At 47.2% G+C, this 27892-nt stretch overlaps 5 non-coding genes across 5 annotated transcripts; 4 read left to right on the forward strand and 1 right to left on the reverse strand.

The window, feature by feature from the left end:
- Positions 1-4030: 4030 nt before the first annotated feature.
- LOC119434221 (U6 spliceosomal RNA) lies at positions 4031-4133 on the reverse strand. The gene has a single exon (XR_005188593.1). It is a non-coding gene; the product is annotated as a U6 spliceosomal RNA (small nuclear RNA).
- A 797-nt stretch (positions 4134-4930) lies between these two features.
- On the forward strand, positions 4931-5033 carry LOC119434222 (U6 spliceosomal RNA). The gene has a single exon (XR_005188594.1). It is a non-coding gene; the product is annotated as a U6 spliceosomal RNA (small nuclear RNA).
- A 2664-nt stretch (positions 5034-7697) lies between these two features.
- Positions 7698-7800, forward strand: LOC119434223 (U6 spliceosomal RNA). Its single transcript, XR_005188595.1, has one exon. It is a non-coding gene; the product is annotated as a U6 spliceosomal RNA (small nuclear RNA).
- Positions 7801-8940: 1140 nt separating this feature from the next.
- Positions 8941-9043, forward strand: LOC119434169 (U6 spliceosomal RNA). Its single transcript, XR_005188565.1, has one exon. It is a non-coding gene; the product is annotated as a U6 spliceosomal RNA (small nuclear RNA).
- Positions 9044-10214: 1171 nt separating this feature from the next.
- Positions 10215-10317, forward strand: LOC119434220 (U6 spliceosomal RNA). Its single transcript, XR_005188592.1, has one exon. It is a non-coding gene; the product is annotated as a U6 spliceosomal RNA (small nuclear RNA).
- Positions 10318-27892: the final 17575 nt, after the last annotated feature.

The raw sequence follows: 27892 nt of genomic DNA on the forward strand, positions 1-27892 counted from the left end.
GCACTGTCTAATGCCTGAACTTTATATTTTTGTGTGCGTGCGTATGTGTGTTTCTCTTAAAAAATTTCATTTGTTAGAGCATTCATCTTTGGTTCATCTGTTCGTGTCGACATTGTTTTTCACACTAAAGAGCCTGCCATTTTTGGAAAGGAACTAACTTCAGCCTGCACTGTTTACAACAGGAAACATCTATATATGTATGTGAAAGCAGACTTACTTGTTTAAAAAGTAGCAAGGTATATACTACAAAACAACAGAATCGCATTCTTTAACCTTGCTCTGTAGCTCACGGCAGGTATTGGTAGACAACATTTACAGATGTATGTATGTACATTGCCCAGCGGTACATTTTTCAAGTTCAGAAATGCACTTCAGAACACATTGCAGACCATCTCAATTGCATACCTGCAAACTGCCAAGTTTTCCATTAAGTTTATGAATTTGGGCTTGTTCTACCTGTATGTATGATTGTTGTGTTAGGTGTTACGAAAAAGAAATTCAGTTCACGAGAAATTTCACTCGTCAACTTTCAAACCTACTGTCGGAAGTCTTCTGGAGGTGAAAGGACGCCAGAGGTATATGCTCGCTTCATGCAAGTTTATACAGAGAAGTTCCTGAAGTAAGCGAAATCAAGAGCAAACTCACTGAAGTCCTCAGTGATCTAAAAACAGTTTATTGCTTGGTAACCTTTACTGTGGCCAAGTTTCCTGTTGGTTGTGTGCTCCATCAGAAGATACCAATGTACCTTCTGATCATTAACCTGTTCAAGCCTGTTCCAATTTCGCGACATGAATCTGAGCTCACAAATCCAAACTTTGGCACATTTTGATTTTGACATCATGTGTCGTCATCCAGCAAAAACATGTCAGCTTGTTGCATTCTCCTGCTCAGGAAACGATGCCAAGCATGGAAGTTGCCACTTCAGAATCTGAGGCAGCTGTACTCGGTGACAGCTAGCCAGAGAAATTTAGTTTTGCCTACAAAAGTTCCAATATTGCACCTCCGCATTCTAAAACATGGCTCCAGCCAGACGGAGTACGGGAGGAGGAAAGACACTAGGAGGGATCATGACGTTATGCGGCCAGCCTGCTCAACCCAATTCTTCGTAATGCTTTCCCCTTCCATTTTTTTTCACTCCCGTGCCTGTGCTTGTGCAACTTCGGTTATTTATTGCAACGTATGCATTTACTGTCTCAGTTGAAACGCTCGAGCACATGGCAGCCGAAAAGGTGAGACTGGCAGGCTAGTTGGTATGTTATTGTTTATTTATTTATTTCAATAAACCCCTAAAGGCCCTCACAACGAGGGTGACAGGGGGGTGACAAAAATCCTATGACAATCTAGAGAAGGAATAGGCAACAAGAATAAAATGTGGCAGCACAGCACAATTAATCAATGAACCATAATGAAAAAACGCAACATAATAAACAGAACACACACAAAAAAAATTTACGCGTTGCGGTAGACAGAACAGAAGAAAAGCTACTCATCGCATTCATTTTTTAGAAGTTCTTGAAATTTCGATGTGTTCATTTCAGTTGCGATTGTAGCAGGCAGCTGGTTCCACTCAATAATGGTTTTGGGTATGAATGATTTCGCAAAAGATGAAGTACGGCAAATGATGCGTTTGATCTTGAAAGGATGGTCACGGCAGGGAAAGAGGGCCGATGGTGATTGAAAGAAATCGTCATGAAGCAACGGATGATGGTAAATTTTGTGAAAAATAGTTAAGCGAGCAAGTTTGCGACGATGGTTAACAAGACTAGCACGAGCTTTTAACGCCGTGACGCTAGTGAAACGCGAGTTATTTGAAAAAATGAAACGAGCAGCACGGTTTTGCAGGGATTCGATGTTATCTGTGATGTAGGCTTGATCCGGGTCCCATATGGCTGAAGCGCATTCGATTTTAGGTCGGATTAAGGTGATATAAGCAAGTTTACGCACAGGCGCAGGAGCATGTCGAAGGTTACGTTTTAATAAGCCAAGAGAACGGTTAGCAGCTGCTAGAATCAGATCAATGTGATAGTTCCAGGTTAAGTCAGACTGTAGGTGAACACCTAAATATTTGTAAGTAGAAGCTGTCTCAACTGTTAAGTCGCTAATAGTGTATGTGGTTGGGATGCGGCAAGAGTTTCTTGTAAAGGAGACGAGCTTTGTCTTAGAGTGGTTTAGGATCATTAGCCACGATGAACACCAAGTGTTAATTGAATCGAGATCAGTTTGTAAATATTGGTGGTCAGTTTCACTTTTAATGGCTCAGTACACAATACAGTCGTCAGCGAACAGTCTAATTTGGGAAGATACACAGTTAGGTAAATCATTAATAAATATTAGAAAGAGCAGGGGACCAAGCACGCTCCCCTGGGGTACACCAGATGTGACTTGAGCCATTGAAGAGTTAGAACCATTAACAGCAGTGAACTGAATGCGAGATGAGAGGAAGTCTTTAGTCCATGCTAAAACCTGAGGGTTAATGTTGAGATGCGATAACTTGAGTAGTAATCTAAGGTGGGGGACCCGATCAAATGCCTTAGAAAAATCGAGAAACAAAGCCTTGACTTGAATCCCGGCGTCTATTAAAGTAAATTAGTCGTTAGTAAATCCAGAAAGCTGAGTGTCGCAAGAAAATCCCTTGCGAAAACCGTGCTGATATTTAAATATGATGTTGTGATCTTCAAGATAATTAATGATCTGGGTGTGGATGACATGTTCAAGGAGCTTTGAGAAGGTGCATGTAAGTAGCGCAGAAGCATTCTAAAGAAAAGTAAGAACGATATTCGCAATGCCACTGACCAGGTGACACAAGAAAAAAGGGAAATAATCGTCTTGCCCTACCTGCACAAGATTGGTCACAATCTGAAAAAGATCGGAAAACGTGTCGGTGTAGATATTGCATTCTCTGCCCCTTTGAAGTTGTTTAGCTCGTGCGCGAGGGTGAACGCTGGCACGCGCGCGCAAGCCTCGTGGGTGCAACAAGACGCACCGCAAACCGTTTGTTTCTTGTGTTGAACGGGTGGTACACTGCATATACCATTGGACTGTGGCAAAGAGTATGTGTGACAGACGGGCAGGCGCATCAATGAGCGATTACGTGAGCACAGGTACGTATAACGTTGAAAAACTAGCCTCAGCTAGGCCACCTTACCGTGCATTGCGCTCGCTGCGGATGCAAGCCTCTGTTTGACCTCACTCATTAGCTGGCCAGAAACCCTGACTAGCTCACCAGAGAAATAGTAGAAGCTGCAGATATTAGGAACAGGAATTGTGTTAGTTGCCCGTCAGTATATCCTTATCAGAGAAAGGAATGTTGTTTTTGTCGCGTTAACCGCCTGTGTCAGTTGAACTTGTTGGGTCGACTTGCGTGTGTGTCTTCGTTCTCCCTTCCTTTTGTGCGGTGATATATATATATATCTGCTCTAGTGCAATAAACACTCAGTTGTTAGTTAGCACTGTGTCCCGTCTGTTTCTTTCGCCGTCCGTGTGTTTCTGTGCTACTGTGTAAATAACGTGGTAGCCGCACGTTGCTGTCGCTCGTACCCGTGGCGTTGCCAGTAAATTTTTTTCCGGGGAGCGCGGGCCGGGGTGAGGGGGGGGGGGGGGGGGGGGTGCACACGTACCTGTCTTTTCATTGAGCACGGTTACCACCATAGCACAGCTAAGTATATATGCTAGGCACTATAGCACACAACGATGTAAAACACTGCAACCTACTGCGACTTATGTGCATGGTCACGTGCTGGGCCGACTTTTTCCGGCTTCACTTCACGAGACGCACCATCCTCATTCGACAGGTCGACAGGTACATTCGACAGGTCGCTTTTGAGCGCTCAAAATCGCTCTCGCTGTGCCGTTTGCATTTGGTTAGTCGAAATTTAATCGAGCGCTCAGCAGAAATGCACCTGCTTCGTTCATAACGTCGCGCTCCAGCTCAGAGCAGACCCACAGCTACAAACGCAAAATGTACGGGAGAGAGAGAACTTTATATGGAGCCTTCAATCCAGGGCCCCAGCACTTTGGCCAAAATTCGCAAAAAAATGTGGAACGCTTCACGATTTTGCGTGTCATCCTTGCGCAGGGGCCATGCTAATCTTCTCTGTATCGTTCCAATTTTAGTATATGTACTTTGGAAGTACAACCTCCATACCTGTCTTCCTGTATATATAGCCAACATTTTGAACCCCCCTACAGTCTGGTGGCGGAAGCCAAGTGAGAGAAAATTTTTAAATATCTATACATATATAAGTTGACTCGTTAGCTCATTACGTGCGGGATGTGAATTCACACCAACCTTTTTACGTATACAAGGAAATAAAGTTAGGATTACTTTATGCATCGCTTTTACGTTACCGCAAATCACCGCTCCAATACCTTCACGGCTAGATTAGGTGGTCCCACCTAGCGGACATCCCGAAAAATGAAATTCACCGGCGCATGGACTCCGTGACTAGTACGCGAGGTGCAATTTTAGAGGCTAGCGTCTTCGAGTTGGCAGAGCGACTAAGGCGTGACCGAGATCTGACAGGAACTAGAGCGCGTGGCACCACATACCACATAACATAAAATTTTCCCAACCAGACAGGTAATTCTGTCGAAATGTTTAGCTTCAAAACATAAAATTGTATCACATACTAGTCACGGAGGCCATGGACCGGTCAATTTCATTTTTGGGGAGGCCGCTAGGCGGCTTCGTTGAAGGCATCGGAGCGGTGATTTGTGGTAATGTAAAAGCGATGTATAAAGCAATCCTAACCTTATTTCTTTGTTTACGTAAAAAGGTTGGTGTGAATTCACATCCCGCACGTAATGAGCTAACGAGTCAACTTATATATGTATAGATATTTAAAAATTTTCTCTCACTTGGCTTCCGCCACCAGACTGAAGGGGGGTTCAAAATGTTGGCTATATATACAGGAAGACAGGCATGGAAGTTGTACTTCCAAAGTACATATACTAAAATTGGAACGATACAGAGAAGATTAGCATGGCCCCTGCGCAAGGATGACACGCAAAATCGTGAAGCGTTCCACATTTTTTTGCGAATGCAGACTGTAATAACGAATCTCTCCGGTCCTTTTTTACGTTTGTAGACATGGGTCTGCTAATGTAGACTTTAATGACGAATCTTCCGATGCTTTTTGCGTGTGTAGACCTGGGACTGATTCCTGCTGTCAAACCTTACATACAATGCAAGATCGCTTAACATTTTTCTTCTCTTTAAGGAACCCCAGGTTGTCTTGTCAAAATTAGTCCGGAGTCCCCCCCCTGCTCGTAACCCGTGGTGTTGGCATAGTGGCTTCGGCGTTGCGGTGCCGTGACCGATGTCGCGGGATCGAATCCCGCGACCACGGCGGCGAGATTTTGATGGGGGCGAAATGCAAAAACGCCCGTGTAACGTACACTGGGTGCAAGTTAAGGAACCCCAGGTTGTCAAAATTAGTCCGGAGTCCCCCCCACTATGGCGTGCCTCGTAATCATATCAGCTGGTTTTGGCGCGTAAAACTGCAGAATTTAAACAGTGCTCATAGTTATTGCTAGCGGTTCTGAAGCTGCTGCCTCATGTGTCGCCTTCGAAGAATTCTAACATATGTGTATCGTCCATTGCTCTCTTATTTCCGGTAATGCATGAGAAGTCCGAAAAAGACTGTTTCGGCGCTATTCTTATTGGACCAGATCACACTTGTTCGAAAGATTCGTGTTCCACATACTATAGCTGGTCTGACTTTGCCGTCCTCTTCATAGCGCTCATAACTTACTTTATTGATTGCCGTTCGGTCTCAAATATTTTGGAACGCGCGACTGTGGAGACCTGTTTGCCGCGCAAAGCTTAAAAAAGTACAGGACATTGAACAGAGCTGTCGCGTCCTGTTTTCCCTTTCTTATCTGTACTTCTCTCGACATGCTCCGATTCTGTATCCTAACATATACTGCTGCTTCGCACACTTTCAGCGAATTCGCACTCGTCAATTTACATTGGCGACCTCAGCACAAATTAAGAGTGCATGGAAGTATATGCGCAGTGTTGTGGTGAGAGTACTTGTGGACTTTGACTAACTTGGAGTTGCGCGAAGTCGCCGGCATCTGTTGTACATACCACGTTTGATACATATGGGTTGTCAGCGGCGTATTGCATGTGGAATCGTGCAACTCGACCTGCTGATTTATTTAATTACTCTCCGACTTATATACCGTACTCTCCGATGCAGCGTCCGTTGGATATATATAGGCACTCCTTTTTGCGAGCTGCATATGCAATTACGTTTATTTACGCTTCAGTAACGATTAACCAGAACACTCCGCTTTTCTTGCATGCCACAGAAACATTTCGTGTGCCGCTTTTCTTTTCTTCCTTTACTTTCTTTTGGGTAGCTGTCGACTCCGTAATAGCGGTACGGAGCCTCGATTCCTCGAAAATGCCACAAATAATTAACGCCCGTCAAGCGCAGCGCGCCTTCGGGCGTGAAAATAAAGGACTCGTTACGTCACCACTGAAAGTGGAGTTGGCGGTCACGTGGTACCGCAAACAACCTAATGGAGAGCCCGCCAGTCAGTCGGCTGCGGTGATTGAGGGTCGTACAATAAAGACCGTGTCGCCGAAAGCCGCAAAATTGGCCCTTCCGAGTGTGTGCCTATCAGTGTGTTTGTATTTGTGTGTGTTCTGTCTCTACGTGTGCTTGCGTTATTGTTTGTGTGTTGCGTGCGCGTGTCCGTGTGTGTGCATAGTGTTTGTATGTGCGTGGTGTGTTCGTGTGTGTGGCGTGTTTATGTGTGCTTATGTATGTGCGTGTGTGTTTGTGCAAATGTGCGATTCTTATTGTTGTTCATTTTCTGCGCCTTAAATTTGAATTAGATGAAAACCGAGACGAATGCAGGTCACTAGACAATTATCTCAAAAGGTCGGTGGGTCGATTTGCATGGTAGCAATGTTACACGAAACACCACCTGCAACTTTACTTTCTGTAAAGGGTTTAACCCTGCAGTGCAAAACAACGGGGCCGATTTTTTCAAAGCATTAGGCTTTAGGGACAGTGGAGGCGAACTATATGTTGAGCGGGTAGAAATAACCAAACGGAGGTTATCTGTTTGGTGGCTAAAATCAAGGCAGGGGTGAAATTTCACTCTCCACAAAGTACAAAATATGTCAATAGTTAAGGCTAGGCGGCGTGTGCCACCGCCCGATTTAAAGGGTTTAGCTTCATCCATCCATCCATCCATCCAACTATACGGTTATTCAAAGGACGAAACTAAATGCTGCTGAATAGCCTGTTCATTGTGTTCGAGAAAACGGTGTGCAACGGGCCACACGAGCACGACGACGCTTTTCGTATGAAATTTCAAACGGCGCGGATCCTAGTCCTAGCTTCTAAAATTGCACCTCGCGTACCAGTCACGGAGGCCATACGCCGGTCAATTTCATTTTTTGGGATGTCCGCTAGGTGGCGCCACCAAATCTAACCGTTGAATGCATTGGAGCGGTGATTTGTGGTAACGTAAAAGCGATGTATAAACTAATCCTAACTTTATTTCCTCGTTTACGTAAAAAGGCTGGTGTTAATTCACATCCCGCACGTAATGAGCTAACGAGTCAACTTATCTGTGAACAGACGTTTAAAAAGTTTCCTCTCACTTGGCTTGCGCCACCAGCCTGTTGGGGGGTTCAAAATGTTGGCTATATATACAGGAAGACAGGCATAGTGGTTGTACTTCCAAAGTACATATACTAAAATTGGAACGATACAGAGAAGATTAGCATGGCCCCTGCGCAAGGATGACACGCAAAATCGTGAAGCGTTCCACATTTTTTTGCGAATGCAGACTTTAATAACGAATCTCCCCGTCCTTTTTTACGTTTGTAGACATGGGTCTACTAATGTAGATTTTAATAACGAATATTCCGGTGCTTTTTGCGTTTGTAGACATTGGTCTGCTTCCTGCTGTCAAACCTGACATACAGTGTAAGCCACCTTTCAACATTTTGTTTTCTCTTTAAGGGTACTTCTGTTTCCATTTCTTTTACCTGTTATCGTACGTGTAATTGCATCTTCTGCAAATGTTTGCCTCACTTGCGGAAGATTTTATTAGCTATACACCTGTTCCCGTGAGAGCTCCCCACCGTAGCGTGCACCATGGCGTGCACGAAAAAAAAAAAAAATATAGAGTCAGCAAGTTTGGCGTTCTGCCTACGAATGTTTACTCCGTGACCCGCGTAAAACGAAAAGTGGAACGACCGCCATTCTTACATCTTGCTGGAAACTTTGGAGAAGCATACTTTTGTGCAACACTCGGTGGTAACCGTCATTCGTTCCTCAAGAGGAGGGGTCGACATTGACCGCATTTGCCGCGTAGTCGCCTTCCTTCTCCTGCCGTCACTTCATAGCCGCTTCACTATTATTATAACTAATGTAAACACATACAAACACTACAAAGGGAAAAAGAAGCGAACTAGCTGTTGTGCTGTTGTCTCCTAAAAGGGGCGATTGCCTGCTTGAAAGGGAGAGAAAAAAAAATAGAGAAAAAAGAAAAGAAAACGGTGCGCAACAGACCACACGAACACGACGACGCCGTACATATGAAATTTCAAACGGCGCGGGTCCGAGTCCTAGCCTCTAAAATTGCACCACGCATACCAGTCACGGAGGCCAAGCGCCAGTCAATTTCATTTATTGGGATGTCCGCTAGGTGGCGGCACCAAACTTGGCTGTTGAAGGCATTGGAGCGGTGATTTGTGGTAACGTAAAAGCGATTTATAAGCTAATCCGAACTTTATTTCCTTGTTTACGTAAAAAGGCTAGTGTGAATTTACATCCAGTACGTAATGAGCTTAAGAGTAAACTTATCTGTTAATAGACGTTTAAAAAATTTTTTCTCACTTGGCTTCCGCCACCAGACTGTAGGGGGGTTCAAAATGATGGCTATAAATACAGGAAGACAGGCATAGTGGTTGTACTTCCAAAGTACATATACTAAAATTGGAACGATACAGAGAAGATTAGCATGGCCCCTGCGCAAGGATGACACGCAAAATCGTGAAGCGTTCCACATTTTTTTGCGAATGCAGACTTTAATAACGAATCTCCCCGTCCTTTTTTACGTTTGTAGACATAGGTCTACTAATGTAGACTTTAATAACGAATATTCCGGTGTTTTTTTGCGTTTGTAGACGCGGGTCTGCTTCCTGCTGTCAAACCTGACATACAGTGTAAGCCAGATTTTAACATTTTGTTTTCTCTTTAAGGTCACTTCTGTTTCCATTTCTTTTACCTGTTATCGTACGTGCAATTGCATCTTCTGCAAATGTTTGCGTCACTTGCGGGAGATTTTATTAGCTATACACCTGTTCCCGTGAGAGCTCCCCACCGTAGCGTGCACCATGGCGTGCACAGAAAAAAAAAAAAAATATATATATATATATATATATATATATATAGAGTCAACAAGTTTGGCGTTCTGCCTACGAATGTTTACTCCGTGACCCGCGTAAAACGAAAAGTGGAACGACCGCCGTTCTTACATCTTGCTGGAAACTTTGGAGAAGCATACTTTTGTGCAACACTCGGTGGTAACCGTCATTCGTTCCTCAAGAGGAGGGGTCGACATTGACCGCATTTGCCGCGTAGTCGCCTTCCTTCTCCTGCCGTCACTTCATAGCCGCTTCACTATTATTATAACTAATGTAAACACATACAAACACTACAAAGGGAAAAAGAAGCGAACTAGCTGTTGTGCTGTTGTCTCCTAAAAGGGGCGATTGCCTGCTTGAAAAGGAGAGAAAAAAAAAATAAAGAGAGAAAAAAAGAGAAAACGGTGCGCAACAGACCACACGAACACGACGACGCCGTACATATGAAATTTCAAATGGCGCGGGTCCGAGTCCTAGCCTCTAAAATTGCACCACGCATACCAGTCACGGAGGCCAAGCGCCAGTCAATTCCATTTTTTGGGATGTCCGCTAGGTGGCGGCACCACACCTGGCTGTTGAAGGCATTGGAGCGGTGATTTGTGGTAACGTAAAAGCGATTTATAAGCTAATCCTAACTTTATTTCCTTGTTTACGTAAAAAGGCTAGTGTGAATTTAGATCCAGTACGTAATGAGCTTAAGAGTAAACTTCTCTGGTAATAGACGTTTAAAAAATTTTCTCTCACTTGGCTTCCGCCACCAGACTGTAGGGGGGTTCAAAATGATGGCTATAAATACAGGAAGACAGGTATGGTAGTTGTACTTCCAAAGTACATATACTAAAATTGGAACGATACAGAGAAGATTAGCATGGCCCCTGCGCAAGGATGACACGCAAAATCGTGAAGCGTTCCACATTTTTTTTTTTCTTTTTGCGATTTCTGCAGACTTTAATAGCCAATATTCCCGTACTTTTTGCGTTTGTAGCCGCGGGTCTGCTTCCTGGTGTTAAACCATCGCCTAAGCATCGCTTAACATTTTGTTTTCTATTTACGAGTACTTCTGTTTCTATTTCTTTTACCTCTTATTGTACGTGCAATTGCATCTTCTGCAAATTTTTGCCTCACTTGCGGGAGATTGAATTAGCCATAGACCTGCTCGCGTCAAAGCTCCCCACGTTTTGTAGCGCGCACGCAGCGCAAAAAAAAAAAAAAAAAAAAAAAAAAAAAAGAAGGGGGGGGGGGGGGACCCCAGCGCATCGATTAACGGCGAATATCTCAGTAACCTTCTGTTTGCAGACGACATTGTCCTATTCAGCAACAATGGAGACGAATTACAAGAAATGGTTGAGGACCTTAACCGCAGCCGCCACAGCAGCCTCCAAATCTACTGGCACTTTATTAGCTGTTATTCTTGTGACTTCGCGATCCCATATCACGATGATCGAGAAATCGCCGTACTTTGGGTGACTAGGTACCTGTAATTTCTGTAAAGCGAGATGCAAGATGTAAAGCAAGTCGTCAAGATATTTTCAATAAGTTTACGTCATACATGAGTGCGAGGCGTTAAGACACGCGATCACAAGGCGTTTGCAAAGAGCCAGAGTTCAGGACCGCTGCTCTTTGAAGCGCAAGGAAAATATCGGGATCTCACTGTTCAAAAACAATTGCAACTTTAGCAAACACGAATCACTGCGCTGATACTCGAAGTGCGCATTATGATAGATGTCTTGTTTAGATCACTTATCTTGGAGGTGTAGGGGCACCGACAATCACCTTAGCTCGAGAGTGGAAGTACATGCGCAGTGTTATAATGACAGCCCTCGTGGAGTTCGACTTTTGTAGATTTGCGCGGAGTCGCCGGCGTCCGTTGTAACGCGCTTGGTGACACATCGGTTGGTACGCACCGGTGCACGTGCAGAATCGTATACAGAAGTGCTCATAAATCTTATTACTTTCCTGAATACCGTACTCTCCTGCGCAGCGCTTGTTGGATATAAGCACCCCTTTCGGTGACCAGTGTATGTCATTACGTTTATTTACGCTTCAGTAACTATGAACCAGAACAATCAGCTTTTCTTGCATGCCATAAAAATTTTGTATCCCACTTTTCTGTTTCTTTCAATTTCTATTTATTTTTTTCGGTAGCTGTCGGCTCCATGATTGCGGTACGGATCCTCAATTCCTCGAAAGTGCCACAAATAATTCATGCCCGTCAAGCGCAGCGCGGCTTCGGACGTGAGAAAGGACTCATCACGTCACCACCAAAAGTGGAGTTGGCGGTCACGTGGTATCACAAACAACGTAATGAAGAGCCGCCGCTCAGTGCGCTGCTTTGAATGAAGGCCGTACAATGGCCGCGTCGCCGAAAGCCGCCAAATTGGCCCTTCCAAATATGCGCTTCAAGCGGAAACGCAGGCGGACACGCCCTCCCCTCTTGTCGCGTCGAGTGCTGAATGGACTCGGCTTCCGACAGCACGACCACAGTGTGCGTGTGTGTGTGTTGTGTTTCTGTGTGTGGGTCTGTTTGTGCATGTATGTGCACGAGTGTTTGTGTTGTGATCAGGGGCGTAGCCAGAAATTTTTTTCGGGGGGGGGGGGGGGGGGGGCATGCGTCTGCTTTTCTCTACGTGACGTGATCGTTAATATATATCGGTAGTTTATGCAGACTCTATACATGTATATCAAAGACATGGGACGGAGGCCCCCTCCCCCCCCCCCCCCCCCCCTCGCGTGTGCTTGTGAAGAAATTAAGTAAAAAGTAAAGCAAGCTCAGTAAAATACAGTAAGCACGACAGGTACAGTGGGCGTTTGGAGCAACGGCCACTGAATGGACCAGTCTTCGAAAACGCATATTTGAGACGACCCGCCCGAACGGAGAAGACATCATTATATGTTAATTTCCGTTAAGCGTAGATGGCGTCGTCCTCGTCGGGGGAAGTGCGTTTCACAAGTCAAGGACAGCTATACGCCTGAAAATGCATGCGTGACCAGGCTATACCTACTCCCATAGCAATAGCTTGTTCGCTGCGTCTTTGCGCTAGAAAACTTAAGTACGCGCACAAACGGGGAAGGCTTTTTTTTTTTTCGAAGCTTTCGTCACCCTGCTCCCTCATACGAGAGGGTTGCATTTCCTGCGGCAAGTGCATGGGCCGCTGTGTCTTCCGCTGTGTGCGAGTGTGCAGCCGTCATTTGCCTTTACGTCAACAGATTCAGAATTGTACAGAATATTTCACCGCACAGCATAGATATGGCATGTGTACGCACTTTAAGTAGTGCGTGCAACTCATTTCTGCTTCACTTACGCCGGTGCAAACAGGAAGCAGCCTTGTACCTCACAGAATCTCGACTGATTGGTGTACTAGTTATTAGAGCACTGCACGGGCTCGGGCTTACCCGAAAGCCCGGGCCGGGCAGAGCAGTTTTTTATTGCGATAGCAATTATATGGACACTCCAAAGCAGATTTCTGCCGTCGGCGTCGCCGTCGCCGTCGCCGTGAGGTTCCGTATGACGTCAATGGGGATGAAATCGTCGCCGCGCACCGCCGAACGCGCTATGTGCGAGTGAAAGGGCGCGAGGGACGCGCGCTTTCACGGGGAGTGAACCCACGGCGGAGAACAAACGCGCGTTCTCCGCCATGCTCTCTTAAGGGCTGCAGAAGTAGGCGTCTCTTTCCTCCTTTACAATCACCATATGTGTAGAGCAAACGCGCCTTCTTCCGACGCGCGAAAGGCCGTGGGGGGAGGGGGAGGGAAGGGAGGCGACGTTTAGCTGCGGCACCAAGTACCTATTTATATCAGAGGCTCCGGCAACAGTCACCAACGCCGCACGCATTTTGTGCGACCGCGGGCAAAACGCCGACGGCGTCGACAACAGTTCTGCGTGTTGCCGGTGCTGCTGCATGTCCAAGTTTATACAGCCGATAAAGCTACTATCATTACTCCGTATAGCTCTCTACAAATTTGCTATCGCAATTGATGCTTCGCCTTTCAGGAGAAACTGCGACAACTTTTTTAGGGGCGAAGCTCCTTATAGCGGCACCCGTTCCGTCCCCGTCGTCGTAGTAGTAGTGTGTAACCAGTCTGAGAAAAATGAGAAAAAAATTCGTAAGTTGTGTCCGTAGCGCGGAACCGAACCAGGGACCCCTCGCTTCCGAGCGCGCGGCGTTAGCCCACTACGCCACGAAGCGGACATGGACACACGCACCACGATGGCAATAAATACCCAACATTAACGAAAGGCCGCGTTTCTAGCGCGTTTCTAACGCGTTTGTGCTAGCGCGTTACGGCCCGTGTAAGAAGCTGGTGTAAGACGCTGTGGCCTCTCCGCCTTACCTTCAACGCGTTTCGAACGCGCTGCCCAAAGCGGTGGCAAGTCAAGTTCAAGTCGAGGAGCGTTTATGAATACGGGGGGGGGGGGGGGGTATACTCTCTCAGCAGTCATGTGATGGCGTCGGCAAACGCGGTGCACGTTCCGGCATGTGTAAATGGCTGCGTAAGACGCTGTGGCCGCTCCCCCTTACTAGAGAGTACTGCACGTTTCTAACGCGTTTGTGCTAGCGTCCCCTTAAGCGGGAGATCCGATGATTCCCTCCGGAGCTTCGCCCACTCATCATCATTCACCCCGTGGATATGCTGTGATTTTTTTTCACGGGCTCGGGCCGGGCTCGGGCCGGGCTCGGGGACGTCGTGTGCTTTTTGACCCGGGCCCGGGCCGGGCTCGGGTTTTTTGACGCGGGTGCGGGCCGGGCTCGGGCTTTCTGGTGGTGTGCATGTAACGTGCAGCGAGTTATTCTCGGGCGTCTCAACTCTGAAAAACATTATTTTTCGGTCTCGGGCCGGGTTCGGGCCGGTTTCGAGTCGGGCTCAGGCCGGGCATATTCAGGCCGGGCATGTTCAGTGCATAGTGCACATAATCAATTTCTCAGGACGCGTGAACTCCGACGAGAACTGTCAGCGCCTGCAACAAGAGTTTACTTACGCTGTATTGCACACAGCAGTAATCCATGCTTGTCGGCTGTCTGTTTCGTTCATTCTGTTGCGAGTCGGTGGAATTTCACTGCTGGCATCAACCCCTTCGTGTGTACATTGCTGGTTTGGGATTCCACAACACAACAGCAACTACCAGCCTTGCGCAATTGCTGGTTTGGGATTCAACAACACAACAGTAACAACCAGCCTTCCGTAGGGGCGCAATCGCATACAAGAGACGTTTCGCGCGCAGACTGGCTACGTTCACACTTGGGAAGCGGCAAGCGGGCGGAAAGGCCAAAGCGGCCGCATGTCCAAGTTGTTCACATTTGTTTTGCTACCGCCGCTGCCGCTTTCGTCCACATCCATCTAGTCTGCGTACTTTTGTCGGCGTGGTGGCGCTCATTATCGCATTATTTCGAGCGGTATGTTCATTCATTGACCCACCCGTCATCAAAAGTGATCATTTTGTGCAACTTCGCGTGTCATTTGCGACCTTCGGTAAATTCCTCGTTGGCGTTCCGTGATTCTCCTCACACGAGCGCGGTAGCGCTGAGTCACAGGTTGGTGCCTAGGCGTGATTATATTTCTTTAATAGCGTTTATTTACAAGTTGTAATAACATTTCATCATTTCGTATTATTGTCGGCGCCTCCAGGACACCAAAGCGGCAACGGGAACACCAAAGCTAAAACCCGGGCTGGCCCTTGAGTTGGGGTTCGCCAAAGCCTGCGCGTCCTACGTGAGACCTACGCTCCCAATCTATCGTCGCGACGAGAAAAGCACCCCGCGACTTCAGCAACATACCGTGCACGTGCACGAACTATGGAGCGCCAACGAGGAATCTGCCCAACTATTGTCTGCCATGGAAGTGGAAGAAGAATGGCTTTTATACTTCTACCTACTTGTTTTCTAGAAATCGACAATGAATAAACGGAAGACGCGGACACCTTGGAAACGGTGGTGGTGGGTTCGCCTGGCTTTGCAAAAGCGTGAGAAGTTGGGTCACGCCAAGGCTTCGTTGCCGCACCTCCGGTCGCGCGACATTGAATACTATCGCGAGTATTGCTGACAGTACGTTTTAGTACCACTCTTGTCGTAGAGCAAGGGGTGATTCTTGATCGCGTCGATCAGTATTGCAGCCTACACTTTTGGTGCCATGTTCAATTTTACGACCGGTTGTTTACATGCTAGTGTAGCTTCCGGTCGACCAGAACGACTTTCCGCCGCGTTTCCGCTTCGCCACAGCGAAAAAATCGGTCCGAGACCGATTTGGCTCGCCGCTTGTTTTTCTGCCTGTTTTGCCGCCAAGGCGGGTGGATTTTTGCAAGATTTTGCCGCTTCCGACAGCTCCGAGACCAAGTGTGAACGTAGCCTAAGATCCTGCGCGAGCGCGGCCTAACCGGCACCTGAAGGGAAGCGGCGGAAATGTATACGGAAATTTCGACCACCTGGGGTCTTTAACGTGCACCTAAATTTAAGTAAACGGGCCTCGAGCATTTTCGCCTTCATCTAAAATGCGGCTGTCGCATTTGTTGCTTCAGAATGCGGCCGCCACATTCTCGCCCAAAACCTCAGAGAGCGTCAAAGCCTTGACAAACACGGTGACAGTTTGTTTCCATATGCAGAAATGATTCGCTGTAAATTACCAACCCAAACGGAAGCGCCCAGGAATGAAATTGTGATATAGTAGCACCGGTTCCTTGAATTATGTCAGCGCGAAGCGGCGTGAACAAAGGGTGGGTAAGTGGGGCGAGGGGGGGGGGATGCGGAAAAAATTTCGGGGGCGGGGGGGGTTTGAACCTCCCCAACCCCCCCCCCCCCCTGGCTACGCCCCTGGTTGTGATTGTGTGTGTTTGTGCGAATGGTATGTGTGCGTGTTTGTGTGTGTGCTTATGTATGTGCGCGGTATCTTCGTGTGTGTGTGTGTGTTGTGTTTCTGACTGTGCTTGTGTGTGGGTGTTTGTGCGTGTGCAAGTGTGTGTGCCACCCAAGGAACAGTTCTTGGGCGGCGTAGATTTCCTGCCGTGCAAATGGAAACGAACAACATATCGGCCGCTGCGATAAGGCGCTCCGTGATGACGTCACATGTGCACAGACGTCCATGGAGCTCGTTCAGGAGCGTCTGGTAGATTGTAGATCCCAAGGTGCGCCCCGAGCAGACGTCGCCGTACTACAAGTGCTACAAGCACAGCTGCCAGAGCGTCTTGCTCTATATCTTAGTTGCAGCCGACAAGATTTTTCTCCCCCTCCCTCCTCTAGTTTCTTATCAGGTGCCCTCGGCCCCGATCAGACAGCGTGGCATGACTTGCGCGATATGTCGGCCCACGCACAAAGCCAGCGCATCGCTGTCAAGGTTGGCGCGAGCCACGCGATCGCGTTATCTCAGGCTGTTTCTCGCGTTGTGCGTGTTTGCGCAAGATAAGGACCCGCAGGGTGCCAGGAGGCATTCTTGTGCTACCCCGGCGGCTATGACTTACGAGGCCAGTGGAGCGGATGAGCGGTCATTGACGTCTTCGCCGATATCGTGAGTGGGTTGCGTAAATTTATATCCCTCCCACTCCCCCCCCCCCCCCTTCTTTTTGGCAGCAGCCATTAGCAGGTGCAGTTGGAACAGTTATAAAAGGGAACGCCTGACCCCATTCATTGCAGCAAACTGTGTCTAATTATTTCCGCACTGAAATGTGTTTCTACAAACGTAGCACTTAGCAAGGCCTAACGAGTGAATTCTGAGTTAACACAGCAAGCTGGGCGAGTTGGTAACTGAACATGTTCTTAGGGGTGGGCAGCGCTACCCGGACGAACGACAGAGGAAGAGACGATACGAGCGAATTCTGAGGTTGCACTTTGCTCGTAGTCGTTGGTTGAGTATACCGATTTGATGTGTCCTTTCACACGGATGTACCCTGTACTTTCTGGGATAAGCGCGGGAGACTGCTCCCACACTACAGGAGGGGAAGACGCGCTGTACGACCACGCTGGTCGTCTCCTTATCCATCGTTACGAACATTGACAACTTTGGTATTTGCACGCGGTAACTACGGCGATCGCTGGTGATACCGAGCACAGTCAGGCACCAGTTCCCAGTGATACTTGCCAACGTGACTAAAGCGGCCGGGCATTTCATCGACAAAATAAAAACGACCAAAAAGCAACAGAAAAAAAAGAAGCAATTCAAATACTCCAAACTACGTTCATGGAAGAGCCACTGAGCCGTACACGAGTTCTTGAGTGGTTTCCAAGACGATAAATGTGCGTTAAAGAACATTCTCATTTCGGCTGACCTTCAAGCAGTCACACCTATGAAATTGTTAAAACAGTTCGATAAAAAACAATTTACGAGGGTGGTTGCGACACAACTGGCAATATTTGAGAAGCTGCTGGCGTGAGTGGAAGCTCTTGTGAGTGGATTTTTAGATATTGATTGCAGAAACAGGCATGGCACTCGTTGTCACAGTGTTTGTTTCCCGCATTCTCACAGATGACAAAAGAGCAAAATGATCAAAAGCGAAAAAATCGGCGAGTTGGTATGGATCGAAGTGTGGCTTATTCGGGGCGCTTGTTTGAGTTTGGGCCAATATTCGAAAAATAATTTCGAAAGTGACTCGAAAGGGATTGGACGGCGTACCCCACGCATCATATGTATAATCGTACAGTGCCCCGTGCTATTCTTATGCTTCATTTTTAAAGAAATGAATTCAATAAAGAAATTACATTTCCCACTGTGCTCGAGGTGAAGACGACTTCGCAGGCGTGACTCAACAGCATGAAGCTTGAGGAGCCTCAGAGTTGCTTCGAGCAGTGGGAGAAAAGGTTGGACAGGCATATATATTGACTCCGTTGGAGAATATTTGAAAGAGAACTAAGTCCTTTTCGTCCTAAATTAAAAATATATATATATTTTCGAGACGTTCGTTGTACAGACAAATTCTGTGTTGTAGAGCCGCTCACAGTACGTCTCAAAGGTAGGAAATGAGGCAGGACATCATCGGTCCTTAATTTTCATACAGGTCTTTTCGCTGCAGATGCGTTCATTGTAGGTGCGTTCGACTCAGGGTGTTGGAACGAAATGGTTTTCGTCCTCGTTTTATTTTCGTTACACTGAAAGAAGTTCCGTTTCGGTTCTGCTCCGGAACGAAAAAAAAAAAAAATCCGTAACGGTTCATAGTGGTTTTGGTTCGCATGCAAACGTTTTCGAAGCATTGTAACGATAAAAACATAGTATTATTTTTTCTCATTAAGTGAATTCAGAATTCTGAGTACCTTGAGTCAGGGCACTGAGCATGATCTCAGAAGCAGCTCGTCGTCGAGTGTACTCGCTGTAATTCGAGACCGCTGTTCCGATAAAACGAACTTAAATGAACAAAGGATAAAAATTCGGCAACAAAGCGTTGTTACCGAATTGCGAAAACGAAACGATAAGCTCTTATCGCGCAAGCCCTGGGTTTTGCTACGATGCCGATCTGCTAGTGCACCGAGCGGCGGGCTTAGATTAGTGGAACGCTCGACCGGCTATCGCTCGCACTGTGCCTGCCATATATATACGCTGATCGGACCCCTTAGATACGCGCTAATTCTGACTTTGCCTGACGCCGGCTGTTGCGGATGGGTGACTTCGTCCTTAAACCGAAAACCGATCAAAAACAGCACTGTTTCACTCTGAAACAAAATAATAAATGACGTTTCGCTTGCGTTTTCGTTCCGGTCAAAAATATAGTTTTGTTTTGTTTTTCGTTTCGTTCCGTTCCGACACACTGGTTCGACAGTAATTATACTGCATTCGTTGGGCGCCCACTCTTCGGTGACGTAAATTTACACATATCTGGCAATAAGTAGGTTTCCTTGAAATGTGCGACTTGCAACGCTCTCTTTATACTCTGCGGTCCATCTGGCCTAGCTGAAATCTCTCTTCACCACCTGTGCCATACGTCAGCGCCTCTTCGACGACGTGACTTCCCAGCTGACCACAGCGTGACAGCGTGCTCACGTTTACCCGTTGTTCTTTGCCAGTTTGCCAACTGTTTATCCTAATATATAAACGTTCCGCTTGTATTTGTTAAAAAAAAAATTCCTCGGCCCTTCAACTCCGTGAAGATGGTTAACCAGCGAAGCTGAAACGTTCGGCCCCGGTTTTTATCACTGGGTTAATCCCGAGGATTCATTAAAGTATGTCTCAATTACGAGGTTACACACACGTTCTGCTGCGACGGGGAGAATGACGTCACTGATGGTATGCCCGCAGTCCACCGTTGTCGCTTGCGTTCGATGTCTCGAGTTTGCTCGGCGGAGTGGTTAGCAGCATTCGCCCGCCCGTTGCCGCTTGCGATTCTTCGAAATTAACTTGCTTCGAAATTAAAACTTGTCCGTTACGTAAGACAACGAATGGCTCATACCCCTTTAGGCAATGGCTCATACCCCCGTAAACGCGGCCTCCTCATTACGACAACAGAAGAGAAGTTAATTTCTACGCTGGAATGATGAGCGGCAACGCAGCTAGCTGTGGAAGAAGACGACGACGCTCGAGCCAATGCTGATGATGATAGTTTTCTGTGCACAGGTGATTTCGCCTAGCCATATACAATTTCGCCTAGACGTATAAAGCTTCGCTTTAAAAAGTCACGCGGTCACAGCCGATCAACGGGAGGTGCACGCCGCGGGGGCCGCTGTGTTCCTTGAAGCACCACCGGATGGCGCTCACCTTCGCGCATGCGCAATGCAGCAATAATGAAAAACGGAGCACTGTGGGGCCAAAATAAGTATAAGGTGGTGCGTGGGATGTGGAAAGGAGTAATCGTGGCAGCGCTAACGTTCGCAAATGCGTTTCTATGCCTAAAATCGGATATCTTGTCGGGGTTGGAAGTTAACCAAAGATCAGTTGGCCGGTTGGCTTCTGCTACAGAGGTCTTCCAGATAAGAGATAATTCGGAGTAGGATTTCTAGTCCATAAGGACATAGCGGGTAGCATTAATGAATTCTACAGCATTAGTGAGAGGATAGCAGTCGTCGTAATAAAGCTGAATAGGAGGTACAAAATGAAGGTAGTAAGTACAAGCCTACGCCCCAACCTCTAGCCACGATGATGAAGAAATAGAACAGTTTTATGAAGATGTTGAATTAGCAATGAGAAAGGTGCAAACTCAGTATAATGTAGTCATGGGCGACTTCAATGCAAAAGTGGGAAAAAAAGCAGGATGGCGAGCAAGCGATTGGCAACTACGGCATCGATTCTAGGAATGCAAGAGGAGAGATGTTAGTAGAATTCGCGGAAAGAAATAGGCTCCGAATAATGAATACCTTCTTCAGGAAGCGCAGCAACAGGAAGTGGACCTGGAAAAGCCCTAATGGAGAAACAAGGAATGAAATAGATTTCATACTCTCTGCCGATCCAAGCACAGTGCAGGATGTAGAAGTGTTAGGAAGGGTAAAGTGCAGCGACCATAGGTTAGTGAGGTCTATAATTTCTCTCAATTTGAAGAGAGAAAGAATAAAATTAGTCAAGAAAGAACAGGCCAACCTAGACGCAGTAAGGGTAAAAGCAGACAAATTCAGGCTGGTGCTCGCAAACAAATATACAGCTTTAGAACAGGAAGGTGAAGACAACACAGAGGCAATGAATGAAACCGTAACTAGGCTGATCTCAGAAGCAGCAATGGAAGTGGGAGGTAAGACACCAAGGCAACCAGTAGGTAAGAGAGAGAGATAGAGAAAAGTCATAAGGGAAAGGCAGGGAGGTTAACCAGGCTGAGCCCGGTAGGCTACCCTGCACTGGGGAAAGGGGAGAAGGGATTGAAAGAAGAGAAGGAAGAGAGAAGTTCACAGTCACCCATTTACAGTCAAGCGTTCATCGCTGAGTTTCGTCACAGGTGGTCGTACAGGCTTGTGCACTTCAAAAAACGCAGCAGCGCCTGTACATAGAAGACGCACGAGGCCACGGACCCAAGATCTTCTCCTCCGTAAAAGGCCTGTCGTCTAAGTGCCCCAAAGCAGTCCGAAGGGTAATCCTCTCTTCTTCGTAGGCAGTCACATAAGATATGTCTGGTGGCTTCCTTAACACCACATGTGCTGCAATTGGCACTGTCCGTCATTCCAAATAGGAATGAATAGGAGTTTGTAAAAGAAACTCCTAATCGCAGGCGGCACAGTAAAGTTTCTTCATGTCGTTTAAAACCGGGTAAAAGTTGTAATTGCATCTGTGAGTCCATGGCATATAGGCGCCGGTTGGTAAACCCTGGTGTATTCCATTTTCTTAGATTTATAGCATGGGCTACACTGCTGAGGTGCCGTGCTGCATCCGTTCTTGACAATGGTATTGGGATTCTTTCATATTCGTCATGTGCTTCACGGGCAGCTTTGTCGGCACATTCATTGCCAGTGATGTTGCAGTGCCCAGGTAGCCACTGAAATACAATGTCGTGGCCTCTGGCCACCGCTTGATGGTAGCGTAATCGTATCTCTGCTACCAATTGTTCATGTGGGCTGCGGCGCAGAGCTGATAAAAGTGACTGTAGGGCTGCCTTTGAATCACAGAATATAGCCCAATCATTTGGTGATTGTTCGTGCACATAAAGCACTGCGCTACGGATGGCGGCAAGTTCAGACCCTGTCGATGTTGTGAGGTGGCTGATCTTGAACTTCTTGCAGAATGATGCCGACGGAATAACTACCGCACCAGTAGAGCTGGTCAGAGTCGAAGAGCCATCTGTATAAATGTGAATTCGATCATAGCATGAATCATGGAGCAGATGTAGAGCACTTTGATTCAGGGCACAAGTTGGCAAGTCGGACTTCTTTGTAACTCCTGGAATGGAGAGTCGCACTTGTGGCTGCCGGAGACACCACAAAGGACAAGGTGGTCTTGCGGCAGGCGTGAAGTCTGATGGAAGAGAAGATCGATAGGAGGTTACAATGCCTGAAAAAGTTGTATCTGGTCTACTTTCCGAGAGAGAAGCAAGGCGTTGAGACTGTAGTCGGGAAAGGTGTCGAAGATGATTTCGAAGGGTGTCTGTGGCGACATACATTCTGATGGGATGTTCCCTGGCGATGGCAATTGTTGCAGCTGTTGAAGCGCATCGCGGTAGGCCAAGACAAGTTCTAAGTGCTTCAGCTTGCATGCTCTCAAGCACTCTGAGGTTAGTCCTCCGGGCGCTTGACAACACCGGGGTGCTGTAACTCAAGAAACCCATAAAGAGCGCTTTGTATAGTTGCAGCATAGAACTCACCGACGGTCCCCATGCTTTTCCGGCAATGGCTTTGAAGAGGTGACTGATCGAGAGGAGTCTTTTCCTTACGTAGCATACATGGGGGCTCCAGGAGAGGTCGCGGTCAACAGTGATCCCTAAAAAAACCGATGGTTCTTTTTGTATAAAATATGCTGGCCATTAATAGACACAGGATATTCGGCCATGGATTTTTGCGTGAAGGCGACTAATGCGCACTTTTCTGTTGAAACGCCGAGACCTTGTCTCTGAAGATAAGTAGACGTCATCGTTGCAGCCTTTTGTAACCTTGCGCGAACTTGCGGGCGAGTTACTCCGGAAGCCCAGATGCAGATGTCATCTGCGTAAATTGATAGACTGACAGGCTGTTGCAAGGATTCCGCCAGCCCAATCAGAGCCAGGTTGAACGAAACTGGGCTCAAAACGCCACCTTGTGGAACCCCACGGTTGGTATAGTGGTCGGTAGTTTGACCATCTTCAGTGACTACAAAGAAGCTCCTTTGGATCAGGTAGCTACGAATCCACCGAAAAGTGCAGCCTCCGATTTCAGCTGCCACGAGCGCGTCAAGAATTGCTTCATGGGAGACATTATCATAAGCACCCCTCACGTCTAAAAATAGCGCTACCGAGATGCGTTTCGATGATTTTTGTTGTTGAATCGACGACACGAGATCAATGACGTTGTCAACCGACGAACGACCACGTCGAAAACCTGTCGTCGCGTCTGGATGAACATTGTGATGTTCAAGAAACCACTCGAGGCGCGTGAGGATCATCCTTTCCATCAACTTGCCAACCAGTATAACACAGGAACTAATGAAGAAACGACAAAGCGTGAAATTGTCTAACTCGAGAGATCAGACAGAATTCGCTGAACTGTCAAAACTGATCAAGAAGAAGAAAGTAAGTGATATTCGAAATTATAGCGTGGAAAAGATTGAGGAAGAAGTAAAATATGGACGCAGCATGAAATCAGTGAGGATAAACGGCGAATATCTCGGCCACCTTCGGTTTGCAGATGACATTGTCCTGTTCTGCAACACTGGAGATGAATTGCAACAAATCATTGAGGACGTTAACCGCCCGCCGTGGTTGCTTAGTGGCTATGGTATTGGACTGCTAAGCATGAGATCGCGCGGGACCAAGTCCCGGCCACGGCAGCCGCATTTTGATGGAAGCGAAATGCGAGAACACCCGTGTACTTAGATTTAGGTGCACGTTAAAGAAACCCAGGTGGTCCAAATTATTCCGGAGCTCCCACTACGGCGAGCCTTATAATCAGATCGTGGTTTTGGCAAGTAAAACCCCTTAATTTTTAGGAGTTTAACAGAGAAATCGCAAGAGTGGGGTTGCATAATATGCAGAAGACACAAGTAATGTTCAATAGCCTGACAAGAAAACAAGAATGATCCAATCTCAGAGATCGGCCTCTGAGTACGATCTCTGAGTCCGGTCTACTTCGCGCGATCTCTGAGTTCGACCCAATAGATATTCGCATGGACGCGGCCTGTGCAGTCATGGTGCGCCGTCCTATCACGTCCCCGTCATTTTGTCCCGCGACGCCGTCAAGGATGCAAGTATGTTGTTCCATCACGCTGTGTGTTGTACATATTGCGACACATTCGACGACTTCCTGCGATATCTACGCGATAAACGCGAGGCTCCGAGATGTTTACGTGTGGTCGCTTATGTTGCCAAGTACGTCGCACGCGCGTCCTTAAGTGAAAGGAGACCTCATTTGGTGTCTGTTCAGCGTCCGACCGAGGTGGCACGACTACATAATATTTGTGAAAGCAAAAAAAAAAAAAAAAGGCATCCAGCCGATGGTTGCACGACGCCAAAAAGGATGCCCATACGGATTTCTCCAGAATGAAAGCTTCGGAATTGAGGGAAAAAAATTCGTCCTGACCAAGGGGTTATAAAAAATTTCGCTGTGGCTTAACTCAGGCTGTGGCTTAACAGTCGGCTTAACTGTGGCTTAACGCCTGGGTGTGCGTAGCGAGAGGTACGGTTAATCTTATTGTTTAGCTTGGTTCTCTGTACGGTTACATCTTTATCGTTTAGCTGTTTATCGTAGAACTGTTTCAGCGTCTCGTCGGTGTCGACCGGCACGTTCACCACGGGTCCCTTGATGCCAAACTGTCCGCTTCTCCAGTTCATGAGGGGTCGGATCTGAACGAAGGGGATGAGTGGCGAAATCAAACGTTCCGCTACGTCGTTCAACACCGGTAGACCTGGTGGCATCGGCGGGTAATGATACCCGTTACTCACGCTGTAAAGCGGGATCTTCTGCTTCTGTAGAAAGTTAAATTAAAAGGAAACTGAGACATCCACCCAAATGTAGCAATTTGCTACAATGGAAACCCAACCGGGTTCCTCGAAAGAAAGCCTCGCAGTTGAAGGAAAATTCGTCCTGGTCCGGGACTCGGTTAGGAACCCGGTTGGGTTTCCATTTTAGCAAGTTGCTACATTTGGGTGGATGTCTCAGTTTCCCTTTTAATTACTTATCTCCACCTAGCGGATTTCCGCTGAAATATTACGTCATTCTGTAGAAAGTTCCTACACGTAGCACAAACACTCGCCATGGGTCCTCCTTCCTCACCCCACTCAGGTACGGCTAAACCAAGTGTTTCACGCATTGCGCTACTCACGGGACTCAAATCTCGCATATAGCGAAGTCTTTCGCAAACGTCGCACGCAAATCTAAACGGATTGTCTGTAAAGTCCGTTTGGAAGATGCGCGTCGCACTTGAACTTTTAGCCAGCCGAATCACATGGTCCGTCACACGGCGAGCTATTACGTCCTCCAACTGCGTTGTATCGGCGGCTAGGCGCGCTGCTCTCCGAATTTGCATCACTCTGCCGTCTCTGTTCGATACGCTGAGCACGTTCTTCTTCTGTCCCTGCAGCTCGTTGCCTCCTCCTGGTTTCATTACGTCTTTGATCCGCGGCCCTGGCACGAGATGCCGAACTTGACGACGAACCATCCTCATCTGAATCCACTCGCCTGGCCGCTTCGTACTTACGACGCTTCTCGAGGCGTGCGGCTCGTTCTTCCTCCGTCTCCTCGGCTCGCTGCCTCCTCTTGGTTTCGTTCCGACGACGAAGCCTGGCTTCGTTCAGTCTCTCCGACTCACTTTGCATATCTGCCGACGAATCTCACCGAGCCGCCCCTTCTATATAGACGATGCAACGCCGGCTCCTCCTCTGTTGTTGCAACGCGGTTTCACCGGCTCCTCCTCTGACGTCATGCCAGATGGCACGGCGAGCGGCGCTGCCAGCTGCGGCGGCTGCTAGGCAACGGCTCAGCTCGCGGTGTGGCCATCGCCCACAGCGCAACGACGAGAATACGGCCAATGTAGCTCTCGCTACAAAAGAAATCCTGAAGTGCCAGCCCGTGCAGATTCTTACCAGCAGAGGTGAAGCCAGCGCTTGCCCCTACTTCAGCCTTGAAAGCGTGCTGCCAGCTTCAAGGATTGAAGCGCACGGAGAACAGTCGCTACACGGAGAACAGTCGCAGTTCAGCTGCTCTTGATCTGTTAGTATACATTTTTGGCTAATTGGAAAATAATAGAATGTTGGCTCGGGCTAAACTATTGTCATAGGCTGAGTAGTGACACCCTAGTCTCCCATACAAGTTGCCAAGAGCTTCAAGTTTCCACTTAAAACTAGCGACACAGACAGACAGGCACATCGAGAAGCACCTGTGCGGCGAAATTGACCTTCTGATAGTCATTGGAAGTGAGAAGAATACACTTGCTGCTCTCGGCCAAATGCCAACGTTAATCGATTCCCCTGATAAGATGGCGGTGGCCGGCTTCACCTTCAGGGCATAATCTCCACTCCAGTAGTTTTTAATTTTCTTTTTTTAATCCTCCTTGGTACTGGCCGAGGAGGTTGGTCCTGGGCCAGGATTCGAACTCGGAACCGATGCCTTTCCGGGGTGGTCGCCCTGCTATCTGAGCTAACCAGGAGGCTAGCAGATCGCATCGCGAGGGAGAATTAATCGACAACTCGAAAGCGCAGGGTCACTTAATATGGCAAATCAGTTCTGTGGAATCCCGCAGGGTGCACGAAAGTTTGGGAAAGTTCGGGAAAGCTACGGGGGCGGAGCTTCGGTACATGTATTACTGCGCGAAGTAGTCCGGCAGTGTTTGGCTGCGATTTTCGTTTCTCTAAACAGACGTTGAATCGACGCAGCTTCCAGCAGGGAAGCCCAGATGCGGAGGGGAAAAGCCGTAAAATATGTCCATGGTGTGCTTTTGTTTTATTTTGCTGTTGTTAATAAGGCGTGTATGTTTCTCCGTTCCAAGCTTAAACTAACGCGGATGAAAATGTGGGACTACTTTCAGAAGCGCTCTAGCTTGTGCGCGCTTTGCCTCCGTAGCTTTCCGTTCATTGCCAGGGAAAGTTGTCCGCGAGTATAGGGGTATATCCGCTCACGCAGTTATCAGCGAGTATGGTTTGGCTTCGTAAACGCGAAACATAGCCAGAGCCGGTACAGCGGAGTTTCTTCGCACCTTGGTAACAACACGATGAAAGTTTACATTAAAAGCGCGGTGGTTAAAACACTGCTGCACTGCTCATCACGATGACGCGCTTGAATAAAAGTACGATACTTCGACAAGTGATAGATGCTCGCATATCTCCAGTTTCCAGTAACAGAGAGGACCAGCATTTCCATGAGAATTGACATATCGTGCGGAGTAGCACCGATGATTCTGATGATGTATTATTATTCGCAACTTTCGCAAAAGAAGAAAAAGAAAGATAAAAAGGAAGAAAGAAGACGACATTGAGCGTTTTATTTCTAATTGCGGTGACGGCGTACAGAATGGGGCAGAAGATTTTTTATTTATGCGCTCGTCAATTTCATCAATATGTACGCTCAACGATTATTAGAGTTATTTGGCGCGATAACTTGGAACGGATGCTATGGCCTGAAACTTTGACCTTGCATGTAAACGCTTTTCTGACTGTCTAAATTAATTAAATGTGATAACTCTTCTTCCATTAATTATTGCTAGTTCAATTAAACAGTGTTCTAACTCGTTGGGCAAACATGTGCACGGTTGACCTATAATAAATTTTATATATATATATATATATATATATATATATATATATATTATAATATAATATATAATTTATATACAATAGGATAAAATAAAGTTTATTTGTCCAACGGTTATGGCTGTTGGTGCCCGCTGCCAGGGGTCCATCACCGGAGAAAAAATCTTTCGAGATACTGCAAACTGGGGTATTTCCGAACCCACAACTGTTGAGCAAATGGCATCCCTCGGTGTATAGCC

This window comes from Dermacentor silvarum, chromosome 11, assembly GCF_013339745.2.
Source record: "Dermacentor silvarum isolate Dsil-2018 chromosome 11, BIME_Dsil_1.4, whole genome shotgun sequence".
In the NCBI taxonomy this organism is placed as follows: Eukaryota; Metazoa; Arthropoda; class Arachnida; order Ixodida; family Ixodidae; genus Dermacentor; species Dermacentor silvarum.